This window comes from Tenrec ecaudatus, chromosome 2, assembly GCF_050624435.1.
Source record: "Tenrec ecaudatus isolate mTenEca1 chromosome 2, mTenEca1.hap1, whole genome shotgun sequence".
NCBI classification, from domain to species: Eukaryota; Metazoa; Chordata; class Mammalia; order Afrosoricida; family Tenrecidae; genus Tenrec; species Tenrec ecaudatus.
Window position 1 is genome coordinate 8596037 of NC_134531.1, and position 13645 is coordinate 8609681.

The following is a 13645-nucleotide window of genomic DNA, read 5'->3' on the forward strand; positions in this document are numbered from 1 at the left end:
AACCCTGGCTCCTGTTTTAGAGGTAAAACGCACCACTGATGTTTGTAATGCGCGGGCCAGAGAGACACGTGGCCACGACAGACCCCAGCAGGGCAGTGACGCCATCTCCCCACTCGGCCCCATGTGTTCATTAGGGGTCACAGACGTGCACAGGTATGTCCCTGGCAGCTCCCAGGCTGGAGTCCTGTCTCCCAACACAGCAAAGGGCACTCATCATTGATGCTTCCTGTCAGGCTAGCTGCTTCCAGGAGATGGGGGACCGGGGAAGAAGGGGTGGGGCTTTGCAAGTTGAATGGGACCCACATGTGTCAGTGGCCTGGGACAGACCCAGGGATCCTGCCTGTGTAGTTGGGAGTCCCGGGAAGGGAGAAGAAAATTAGTCACAGAGTAACAGCCTGAGAACTAGGAATCCAGAGTTCCCAGTAACCACCACTCCCGGTGGAATGAACGGCCGGGGTGGGGAACACGGTGAGGTGTGCGCATCCTGGCGGAGGAGTTTCAACGCAGAGTGAGTCCCACGATCCGAACGCACTCGTGTCCAGTCACAGCAAGGGAGAACGGTGGCAGGTGCCCCAGAAGGCACAGCGCCCCAGTCTACCTGTGACATCGTTGAAGAGGAAGGCCGAGCGTGATCAGAGCAACAGCAAAAAAAAGCTTGCTTAAAAGAATGGAGACATTTTGTTAAATTCACGGCCAGCATGCACCATTCCAAACACGTGTTGGCAGTTCTTTAGACAAAAATAAATCGATACGGAAGTTTCATGTCTACCCAACGGATAAATAGTACTTGGAGATAAACTGAGATAAGTTAAATGTGCATGTTGGTTTTTGAATTTTTTTAATTTTTCAAATGAACCCCTTTATAGTTTAATGTAAAATGCAAAAATTGAAATGTTTATGTATTAAGGGAGGGAGTATTTTCCTAGTTGTGATGGCTTTGCATAATGATTCTCTTGATTACATATTTTTATATAAGTTCATTTTGTAAAATCATACATGGTATGATGACATTTTGGAATTTGTTTTTGCCAACAAAAATTTTTTAACATAAATAATTTACTCTAAAACAAACAAAAAACTCATTGCCATTGATCTGATTCCTATAGGACAGGGTAGAAGTGCCCTAACTGGGCATGTTGTAATAAGTTCCTCAAAACAAACAACCCAGTACAAGTGTAACGACGAATCTGACAGTGAAGCTGGATTGGATTGTTGCGACTATGAACTTAATCCAAAATAAGCTGAAAATCAGGGAGCAGAGAACCACATGCGACTGAGACAAGCAAAATGACAAACATTCAGCCATGCTGGTAATTACAGTAAGTGCTAGGAATTCCTGAACAACAGGATCGCTAGGCTCAATATTCCAAACAATCAACTATGCTGTTGAAGCGGGCTTGGTTGCGCAGTGGTTAGGTGCGGGGCTGCGAAGCGCAGGATGAGCAGTTCAAAACCACCAGCCACCTAGAAGAAAGACAAGACTTAACACTCCTGAAAATAGTTAGTCTCGAAAACCTGCAGGAACAGTCTACTCTGTCCCATAGGGTTGCTAAGAGTCTAAATAGACACGGCAGGGGTGAGGGGGATAAAAATGTGTGACATGTAAGCATGACCGTAGAAAAATGAATGTGGCGATATTACTCCAAATGATCCTCTCCGACAAGGAGAGTTGTTACAAACTCTTGCTGCCACCCAGCAGACTGCAACTCAGAGTAGCAGCCCTGGTGGGGAGAGGAGGGGGGGAGAAGAGGAGAACAGCCCCTGTGCGTTTCCTGGCTTTGACTTCATGGGGATAGAAAACCTTATATTTATTACCCCCCAACTGAGCAGCTCGTGGTTTTGAACCACTGACCTGTGGTTAGCAGTCTGAGTGACCCACTATGTCAGCAGAGCTCTTGCCCAAGTTAAAGAGGGATGTGTCACATCACGATAGAGGACCCTGTTCCAGCCTGCCCCCCAATATTCTGGCCTGCACACCCCCTCCCCAGGAAGAATAGGTGATGCCATCTTGCCTTAAGGCCATGTCTCCTATAACCCACTGCCCTGTTGGTCGTTTGTTAAATCAAGCTGTCCTGGTAATTTTCCAGCCTAAGTCTGTAGCCTTCAGATACCTCTCTACCCCCACCCTGTTCCCGGATGTTATAAATCTCAGTCCCGGATACTATGTATGGACCCCACCCTGCTTCCAGGACGTTATTGTAGACTAATGTAACTCTGTAATCAATTAGGCTGATCAGAGTGAAAAACAAGATGTCGCGGGAGCCTTGTACTTTGCAACCAGAAGAACAGAATAGAGTTTCTGCCTTTATACACCCTGCCTGTTTGTTAGCCTGGATTGACTAGAGAAACAAATTCGTAGACATTTGTGTGTATAAGAAAGCATCATATAAAGAATAATTGAATATTAAGAAAACATCCCAGCCCAGTCAAGATCAAGTCCATAAATCCGATATTAGCCCATGTGTCTGATACCAGTCTATAAATTCCTCTTCAGACTCACTGAACACATGCGGTGATGCTGAATGCAGGAAGCTCGCAGGCCAGTGGCTGGACAGTCTTGTGGATCCAGTGTCAGTGGAAACATCTCCACATGGCTCCTCCAGCTCCAGGGCTCTGTCTCCATCAGTGTAGCTCCATGTGGTTTGTCAACAGGAATGTCTCTCAAGGAGAGTGTGTGTCCTGCCTCCAGGAAGGAAAACGGGGGTTCCCATGAAGGCCATGCTCTCACTGAGGCCTCATTGCTGTGATCTGAATGACAGGTTAGATTCCACCCCCTTCTCTCAAGTTGACAGATTATGTAACTGCCACATTGATATTTGGGGGTTTTAAGTGACACTAGCCCTCCCGGTAGCTGCCGGCTTGATAAAGACTCCTCATTTGACTTGACGGCATCACAGTGGTCCTTCATCTCTGGTGGCATATCAGTTTGGTTCAGCTGGAAGGCCCAATGGTCCCAGAGGCCTGCATACCTAATAACCTGCTGCTGTATGTCCATCCTGGCTCACAGTGAGGCCCTATGCAGCCTGGCTTCAAACATGGGAAGGGAATGAGCACGTCCATCAGCAGAGTGGGACACACGTCCATCACACGTGTGCCCTTGATAGAGCCATCAGAAGTGTGGACCACCCTGGGGGATGCACGCCGGCCGCTCACCACAAGGAGGTGAAAGATTTGCGCATGAGTAAGTACTGACACAAGTCCAGAGACAGTAAGTAGCACGGCGTGTCTAAAACAAGCACCGAGAATATGCTGACGGGCACCGAGAATTCTTGACTGAACCACTGTGGGCAGGTGCCTAGTCTGCTCCCACTCACAGAGGCCCGATGGCCAACAGAGCAAAACGCCGCCTGGGCCAGCGCCACCCTCACAGTGGGTGTTAGGCCTGAGCCCCTGTCGCAGCTGCCATGTCAATCCACCTCCTGAAGGCTCACCCTCCCTCTCGTTGCCTTTCTACTTTACTAAGAACCTCTCTCTGGGGCTGGTTTCTCCTGGACACATGTCCAGTCTCACCTCTAAGGAGCATGCCGATTCATCCCCGGGATCTTAAACCGAGACACAGCAGACTTCGACGAGACGGAAGAGTGACAGAAGTTCATCGTGGCAGACCACATGACGTGTCTAAAGAGCACCTTCAAGCAGACGGAAGTGAGACCATTTGGAAATCTGGATCCACCCAAAGAATGGGGAGCCCTGGGTGTGGCCAGTACACAATCATAAACACATCCCTCACAATGTCAATATCTTTAAAAGATGATGACTTAAAGCAAACCAGACAGTGCATCCTGGGCCCATTGCATCTGTAAGGTGTGACCTGGGGAGTGGGGGAGGGGCTGTCCTGCCCCACTGGCAGGTAGACTGCAGTAAGGTGAGGTGTTTTCTGTCCACACCGAACAGGCCTCCAGAGTGACACAAAGGGAGAGGGCGCTAAAAATCCAGCAGAAGAGGGGGACATGGAACAATTAAAAGATAGTCAACCAAAGGGAGGAAAGGCGAGTAAGTCTCTTCCGGATGACCTTTGGGTACTAGCCAGCTTCTGGTGTCTGCTCGACAAACCACCCACTCTGCCAAAATTGTCCCCAGGGCTACAGACCCCTAGACAGCATCAGGGCAAAAGGATAAAAGATTGAAGTTTTCAACATTTAAAAAAAATCATTTTATTGGGGGCTTGTACAACTCTGATCACAATCCATACATCCATCTATTGTGTCAAGCACATTTGTATATTTGTTGCCATCATCCTTCTCAAAGTTTCCAAGATTTTATGTTATCTGGATCCATAGCCCACTTGTCAGCAGGAAGATGAAGCAGAGTCTGTGGATCCCGTCTCCAGCGGGCTATTTATCTCCGCGGCACCTCCAAATGAGGTCATCAAGCTGCAACCTGATTGACAGGCTAGACTCCTCCCCTTTGCAAGTTGACACCAGATTATGTAACTGCCCAGAGAGTAACAGGATTAATGATTCCCTAGGGGCATGGGTGGGGGAGATGGGGAGTTCACACCAATGAGCAGAAGTAAATGTTCTGGAATGGACTCTGGAGGGGACTGTACAACTCTTCTTCCTGTGACTAATTCAAGGGTGTGATATGTGAAGGATATGCCAATAAAACTGCTTTTAAAAAAAACTGCTTTTAAAAAGATCACCAGACACAGCAAGTGTCCCAGCCTGCTGGTCTATAGGAAGGAAATCCACCGAGGTGGGACCCTTTGGAATTTTTCTATCTTTTCTCTAATCTTCAGCCTCACTTGACCTTCCACCATTTTAGGACGTGGCATATGATCAAGCACTGATGGTACTGAAAGTAGGAAGGCCAGGCTCACCGGAGGCACTGGAGAAAGCAAGGCTCCGGGAATTGATGGGATAGCACTTGAGAGGTTTCCACAAGGAGATGCAATGTGGGCAGCACTCACTGGTCCAGGTGAAGAAGTCTGACCAACCACTGGAAGAGATCCACCTTTGTGCCCATTCCAAAGAAAGGCGACCCAACAGAATGTGGAAACGACTGAACCACATCACGAATAGTGGACCCAAGCAGAGTGCCACCTCCTTCATCTGGCCGCAGCCTGGGTACAATTGAGGGAGGCTTTGCCAGGCATGGGGCCTGCTCGAAGTAGAGCTGGACACTGTGTGGACGTTAGCTCACTTTCCCTGCCCAGGAGCCATCAGCAGACTGCCAACCTCAGATTCATTCAGCTTTGTATCCACCAGCCTGTGGCCTCCCCGCTTCATCGTCCTGCTTCCTGTTCAGCAGCCCCTGTAGCTGCGGGAGTCAGGAGAAGCCTCCAGCTTACGTCTGACCCACGGACTTGAATCGGACTAGAGTCCCACTTTGGTGAGCCACTTCTTGATATAAATCTGTTTCTATATACATCTTCATATTCATATACAGGTGTATGTACATACACATATTCATATATATACAGGCATCGCTGATTTTGTTTCTCAACAAAACCCAGCCTAGTGCACTCTTTTCTGCTGACCGCCTACTTTACCAAGGATGATGTCCTCCCGGACATGCCGACAACATGTCCAAAGTATAAGTGCATGAGACTAAGCCTCACCCTCCTCGCTTCTAAGGAACCTTCTGTCTGTGCTTCCTCGGAGTCAGATTCTGTGGCTCTGTTTGCATGACATCACCATCTCGGTCTGGCAAACAGCCACGGCCCACGTTGCATGCACAAAGGGACTCCATACAGCAAGCAGTGCAAAAGTTGTTTGAATGTTCGGAGGAATCGGGAGTGAGTAGGGGAGAGAGGACCCGGAATTGAGAAGTGCAGGAAGCCCCCCACTCTCCACGCTGCAGCTAACTCTCTGGTGCCCTTGGCACTGTACACACACACACACACACACACAGTGTGGTCCTCACCTGCCAACCCCTGTGACCCAAATGGGACCGGACATCTGCCCCCTGCCTCCTCTGGCCACAGACAGGTGCTTCCTTTGGCAAAACCTGAGCCTGGCCCTGCCAGTCAGGGCGTCTGGAAAGTGTGCTTCTGTGTTTCTGGGCCCGATGCTGGAAGAAGATTGATGCATTTGAATCGTGGTGCTGGAGAAGAAGATTCAAAGTACCACGGAGTGCCAGAAGGGCAAACCGATCTGTACTGGAAGAAGTACAGCAAGAGTGCTCCTTCGAGGCAAGGATGGCAAGACTTTGTCTTGCATCCTTTGGACACATTGCAGCAGAGAGCAGAGCCTGGAGGACATCGTGTTCGGTAAAGCAGGGTCAGCCCCAAAGAGGAAGTCCCTGAAAAAAACGACACCGTGGCCACACCCACGGGCTCCGCACAGGAACAATGGTGAGGATGGTGCAGCTCCGTGCAGTGTCCTTCTGCTGGGCGTAGGGTCGCTGTGGGTCCACACCCACGCGGTGGCACCTACAACATCGACGCCCCGGGAGGTCAGGGACATCAGCTGCGAACAGTCTGGGTCAGAGTAAATACCCGGTAAGCACAGGCTAACTTGTGCTTATGTATTCATTTGTATCGAGCAATTTCCCACGGCAAAGGTACTGCTTCCAGGCCAGGGCAGCAGGTCTTCCCCCAGACTCAAAGCCTCTTCTCAAACTCACAGTCCCCGGCAGGGACAGAGGAGCCAGGAAGCGAGGTAAGCATGGGCTTCCTTAGGAGTCACCACAGAAACCCAGGGGAGATGGTGGGCCACGGGTTAGCAGGGAAGCACGAGGCAAGCCATGCCACGTGGTGTTGGCAAGGAACACCGAACCACGGCCTGCCAGCAGCACGCACACCCATCTTGGAAGAAGCTTAGTGGGTTCTCCTTAGAATCGAGGAGGGCAAGACTCGGTCTCGGGTGCTTTGGGCGTGTTTACCAGGAGGGGCCAGTCCCTGGACGAGGCCATCCTGCCCAGTCACGTGGAGGGGCAGCGACAAAGACGGCCCTTGCGGAGAAGGGTGGACACAGGCTGGAACCCAGGCCCGTGGCTTATGGTCCAAGAAATTTGACCCCAAGCATGTGCATGAATGTGACGTGTTTTTTTTAAGTTTTATTGGATCTTAATCCACATATCACACGATTCAGTCGTGCAATCATATGGAGAAGAGTTATACGATCATTACCACAATCAATTTTAGAACTTACTTCTAAAGAGCGGCACTTCTTCCAAGACAGAGTTGCTCATTCTTCTGATGGTCCCGGGTAGATAGAGTTCACATTCTGTGTCAGCAGCCTAATTCAGAGGCATCGACTCTTGTTATGTCTCTCTTATGATCCAGCTTTCGCACGCATTGGAGGCTGAAAATGCCATGGCTTGAATCGAGCACCTGCGTCTTCAAGGTGGCAGCTTTGCTCTGTAACACTTTAAAAATTCTTGTGTAGCAGATTTGCCCAATACAACATGCCCTTTCATTTCTTTTCTTTTTTATTAAATACTTTTATTGGGGGCTCTTACATCTCTTATCACAATCCATACATCCATCCATTGTGTCAAGCACATTTGTACACTTGTTGCCATCATCATTCTCAAAACATTTTCTTTCTACTTGAGCCCTTGGTATCAGCTGCTCATTTTCCCTCTTCCTCCCACCTGCTGTGCCTTATGAACCCTTGATAAGTTACAGATTATTATTTTCCTATCTTACATCATTCTCTGTCGCCCTTTACCTTTGATTTTGTTACTGCTGCTTCCAGGAGAGGCGACTGAGGATCCAAGCAAGGTAACACCCTGGAAAACTGCAGTCTGTTCCCTGATGATCAGGATGTTACGTATTGGCTCAGTTGTGAACATTTCTGTTTTATGTTGAGGTGAGGGCCCTGTAGTTAAGGTAAGGGAGACACTGCAACGAAACGAAAAACCATCCCTATCCATGCGATCCCAGCTCATGGCGCCCACAGGCATGCAGACAGCTGTGCTCCACAGCATGTTCCAGGCTGGGGATCACCAGGCCTTTCTTCGGAGGTGCCCTTGAGCAGATTTGAACTGCCAGCCTTTTGATTAGAAGTTGTGGCAGTTACATAATCTGGTGTCAACCTGAAAAGGGGTGGAGTCAATCAGGTTGCAGCTTGATGACCTCATTGGGAGGCGCAAAGGAGGTAAATAGCTCCCTGGAGGGAAGATACTCTGTCCTGCTTGTCTTCCTGCTGGCAAGCCACGTGGAGACCCCTGATGGAACCAGAGCCCTGGAACTGGAGGAGCCACATGGAGACCCACGCCAGTGCTGAGATGCTTCTCTGCCACTGGATCCACAGGACTTTCCACCCACTGGCCTGTGATCTTCCTGCTTTTGGCATCATTGCATGTGTTGCATGAGTCTGAAGAGAAAACTATAGACTGGTATCAGACATATGGGATGATATCAGACTTACGGACTTGATCTGGACCAGGCTGGGACGTTTTCTTAATAGACAATTGCTGTTTACATAAAGCTCTTTCCTCTACACAGATAAGTTTCCCTGAATTTGTTTCTCTAGTCGACCCAGACTAACACAGCAGTCAGTCACTCAATGTTCTAGGCCAGGCTGTCTACAGAAACAAACCAGTGACGCTCATCTCTGAACAAGAAAGAACTTTACATTAACATGCGACTTTACGTCAAGAAGGTGCCCCAGCCCAGTCTAACTCGACCCTATAGATCCGACACTCGCGGGGGCCCCCCTGTCACTCACAAGATACAGGAGGATGAAACAGAGAGGTGGAGCAGGGGGGTCACAGGCTGGTGGATGCAGTCACGTGGCTGTTGGGTTGGTGGGAACATGGCAAGGTGACAGCAGCTCTCAGGGTCAGGTGACCCACATGGGGCCGCCCCTAGAGGCAAGCAGAGTTCCCACAGGGAGGAAGGTGGGGGAGCAGAGAGAAGCAGTTCCCAGCTTCTCACTCTCACACAAAAGGCCACACCCATAAGGAGGTGTCATCAGTCTAGCACTTGATTGACAGGTTTGACTCCACCCCTACCCAGGAGTGTCTAGTTGACATAGAATCACCCCTCCACCCCATTGTGCCACCCCAGGGACTCCATACAAGGGAACAAGAGGGACGAAACAGATGACACAGTCCCAACCCCAGAGCCGGGTCCACTGCTATCCTGGGACTCCCCGGCCACCTCCTAGGCTCCGCCCACGAGAAACGTCTGTCCCCACCATGACAAATGGCCCATCGAGGCTCCACTCCTGTGAGAGGAAGCCAGGTGATGGCCAGGAACTGGTGTCACCTACCTCAGCAGCTGCTCTCAGCATTGCCCTACACTCACAGGCCCAGGTAGCCTTCCGGGGGCAAGATGCTGCCAGGGAGGCTGGTGACACTGGCATGTTGCAGCCGTTGGTCTGGGAAAGAGCTGGGTATGTAGAGGCAGACCCCAGAGGCATTGCGGGTTTGGCTCCAGACCAGCGTAACTACCGAGAGAAAGCGCGTCACACAAATGTCTTGTTGCCCAGTGCCTGTGAAGATGACGTTTGTGATGGATGGACACCAGGCTCGCTGGTGTCGCATAGAGGCTGGTGAGATTCCGGCGTCCACCTTCAGGTCTAGAACAGAACTCGCCCCCGTTGGCTCACTTTTCAACCAAACCAGTAGGCAGCTCTGCCGGGGGATTAGAATGACCGACCATCGGCGATCCAAAGGGCCACGTTTTGGGAAGGGTTCAGAAAGATGGGAATCAGAAGACACAGGGAGGGTGTCGGGTGGTGGTGGTCTGTCGGGGTGCTGGCAATGGAAGAGAGGAAACTGTCCAGTGTGAGACTGACCATCCGCTCAGCCCACCCTCCCCGGGCCCGCATCTGCGGCAGCCTGATGAACACGTCTGCAGGACTGGGAGAAGGACCGATCTGGCCAGTGGACACCTGGTGCGAAGAGACTTGGTCAGTGCCGTGGGAACACAGACCTTCAACTGGTGAAAAATAAAACCAACAGTTTGCAACATCTGTGAAGCGCAATGAAGGGAAAAAAACAAAACTCGGTGTGTTCGTCCCGGTTGACTACAACAAACTCATAGACACTCGTATGTAAGAGAGAGCTAATATATCAAAGAGCATTTGTAGATTAAGAAAATATCCCAGTCCAGTCCAGATCAAGCCCCAAAGTGTGATAGTAGCCCATGTGTCCAATACCAGTCTATAAATTCCTCTTCAGACTCACACAGCACGTGCATGATGCCAAGTGCAGGAAGATCGCAGGCCAGTGGGTGGAAAGCCTTGTGGATCCAGTGGCGGTGGAAGCATCTCATAACTGGCGTGGGTCTCCACATGGCTCCTCCAGCTCCAGGGCCCTGGTTCCATCAGCATAGCTCCATGTGTCTTGTGAGCAGGAAGCCGAAGCAGAGGGAGTGTGGGTCTGCTCTCCAGGGAGTTATTTGTGTCCTTTGCACCTCCAAATGAGCTCTTCAAGCTGCGACCTGATTGACAGGCTAGACTCCACCCCTTCCCTCTTGAGAGTCTCAAATCGACACCAGATTGTGTTACTACCGCCCTTGGGTTAAGGTGGTAAATAAAGCCCTAAGGTCTTAAGGAAGTAAATTTTAAAAACCTGGTGGTAAGGAATTAACCCATAAGGGAAGTGCATTCCCACCTCCCCCTCAGCCCCGTCACTCTGCAGAGGTGGGGGACTGTAAATGACTAATCCATCTCCTGCCTCTCACCCCGGGCTGCTTCCTGGCTACCTCAGGGTTGGAAGAGGTTGGTACAGCCCTTCCAGCCCAGCGTCAGAGCATTGGGAAAGGCAAAGGGACAAGACAGAGCGTGGACTCAGTGGCTGTGACAGCTCACACGTGCGGCATGACCCTGACCATGGTCAGCTGCTCAGTACACTGCACCCCACCCCCACTCCTATGTCCCAGGTCATTCCCACAGCCTGCCCACTCTTCAGAAGACAATTGAGACTGAGCATCCCAGCAAAGGGTCAGGTGGCGACACACCTAACAAGGGCTCCTCAGCTCAGAGCGGGCCAGCAGGGAATGCCCAGTGGTCAGCACAGCTTCACTCCAAAGAAGAGCGAGAATATGGGACTCCTGCCCGTGTGTGTGTGTGTGTGTGTGTGTGTGTGTGTGTGTGTGTGTGGTGTTTTCATGAAGTTGGTAATCCAATGGACACACAAAACTGCGTCGAGAAAGTTTCATAAATTAATAAGTAACAGGAAGTTGGAGGAGGTCCAGGTAGGGAGAGCGAGGAGCCCAGCCAGTGTTTTTACAGGTGCTGTGTGACACTTCGGAGCCCACGAAGACAAGATTTCCTCTGAAAACACACGTTGGCAGATTACCAAAAAATGTACGTCGGGAACTTTTTACTTTTTAAAGTCAACAGCTCATATATTTGTCTGTATTACGTATTTGCCTGGTCTTGGCAAAAGGGACTCCATTTTGAATCCAGTGCCTTCAGAATTCACCTCTCATAGACCTCCCTTTCACTGACCTCACTCTCTCACTGATCTTCCCCTCCCCTGCTCAACCTTCAAATTCCTAGAGCCAGCTCCTCCCGGAGCCAGAATGTTTTCTGAAGATATGCACACTCCACTCTAGCCCTCCTTGGCATATAAATAAGGTCAAAGACCTTCTCCCTTCTGAAGCACCTGTGTGCACAGATCCTCCCCAGCTTGGACCCTTCCCAGCTGTGCCTGCCAGCAGGGGTATAAAAACCGCAGCCTAAATTTCCCGAAGTGCGGTTTCAATAGCTCAATTCCCTGAGTTGCTGAATCCGCCTGCAAGCCTCCCAATAAAGCCTGCTTCTAAATTTTGCCAATTGGATCTTTGGTTCTGTTTCGCGCCCCAAAATTCCTTACAGTATTTACATACACACACGTCCCCAGTGCTGCGCAGCCCAACCCGGAAAGGAAGTTAGTGCTCCTCCTGCTTCTTCCGAGTGTAAACTGCACCCCCAGGTGGATCAGACGCTAAGAGGGGAGAATTGAGAAAGCCGACATAGGGACCGAAAAACTCAATGGGCTCCAGGCCTTCTAATGGGCCCACGTCTAAGGAAAAGATGGGCACTCCTGGCCAAAGCCCCACTCTGCCCCGTGCCCAGAGCCTTGGGCAGTGGGCAGCGTCCTCCTCACACACGGGGACCCGCCCACAGGAGCCCCTTTCCCTAGGGCTCCGTCTCCGTACCTGGACTCGGCTCTCCCGTACCTCTGTCCACGCTCCAACTCTTTGCACACCTGCAGACTGAACTCCAAGTTGCTTTGACCAAGTCCCGAAAGGTGTGGTTCAGAGGCTCTGCCCCCGCGGTGAGGGTTGGTTAGGTCCCAGCCTCACCTCCAAGGGCAAACACTGAGGCTCTCAAGGTATTCCCTGCGTGGAGCTACAGGTGGGGGCTGTCCCTGCAATCTCATGTCCCGCTGCTCACTCGAGAGCACTGGGGACTCCTTGGCAGGAGTCTCGCCCTCCAGGTCAGAGGCCCACCACTTGCCTGTCAGTTTGTCACACTGCTTGTGAAGGCTTGTGTGTGGCTGTGAGGCTGGAAGCGATGTCCACGGTATTTCACACGTCAGTAATGTCACCCCAGGTGAACAGGATTCCCCAGAGCTTCCGGGCCAAGAATGGACTACGGAGAAGGACCAGACAGCCCATGTCAGAGGACTATGCCACCAGAAACATGGAGAGATAGCATAGAAACGCTGTCAGAGATAGGGCCCAAAGGTGCATCCCTCAGGTCAGAAGACAACCAAAACAGGGGCTGCAACAACAAGGGGCTCAAACATAACAATTGCGAGGGTGTGCACGCATGCACAAGATGGAGCAATGTTTCGTACTGTTGTCTAAGGGTCGCTATGAGTCAGAACAAGATCCAGGGCACCTAACCACTACCCCACATGCCGGAGACCCAGGCTCGCTTCGCGACCTATGCACTTCGCGACATACACACATGCACCGTGCTCCTGGTGGCTTGTCCGGGCTGTTTGTACTAAGATGGTCTAGGGAGAAAGGCCTGGTGGACTGCTGCTGACAGCACATGGATCCCGGCAGTCTGGGCGCGCATCAGTGCAGGGTTGGTGCAGGGTCAGGTAGAGTCTCATTCCCTGGTGGTGGGCGCACCATGGGTGGGGCTGACTATGGCAGCTCAGAACCATTCAGTTGGCATCTAAGCAGCCTCTCTGGGTACAACCCTAACCAGAGTGGTGTCCGGGCATGGGGACAGAATTCTGCGCTTGCCTAACACAGCCCCGATCCCTGCGCACTGCCGCTGTCCCTGCAGATGGGGCCTCACCCACCTGGCCTTCCACAGCAGCCACCAGCCTCCGCCAGTGCCCAGGGCCTTCCAGGACGAAGCCTCCATGGGACAGGCTGCTGGGGAGGCAGGGATCAGCAGCCAGGGTCCTGGACTTCCCCTGGGTCACCGTGGCCCAGGCGGGCTGTGGGCTGCAAGGGAAGGCTGGGCAACTGCTGCAACCACAACCACCATGGTAAAGTGAGCTTGGCATTTCGGGCAAAGTTCCCAGCAGGCTAAGGTCAGCTGTTTAATCAGATTGAATCAGCTCCTCGCCGCACTGGGCCCCCCCTGCGCGTGTCCAGAGAGCACCCCAGCACTGGGAAGACGGAGGCCCCAGGCCTGAGATGTCCACCTCTGCCTCCTCCTGTACCCTGGGAGCCCAGCCCAAAGCCCCAGCTCCCCAACCTCATCCTCAAAGGCGGCAGGGCAGTAGTGGGGGATACGTTCTCTCCAACTGGGTGCTGGTTACAGTGGGCTGAGTGCTTTGTGGTAATTCTTTG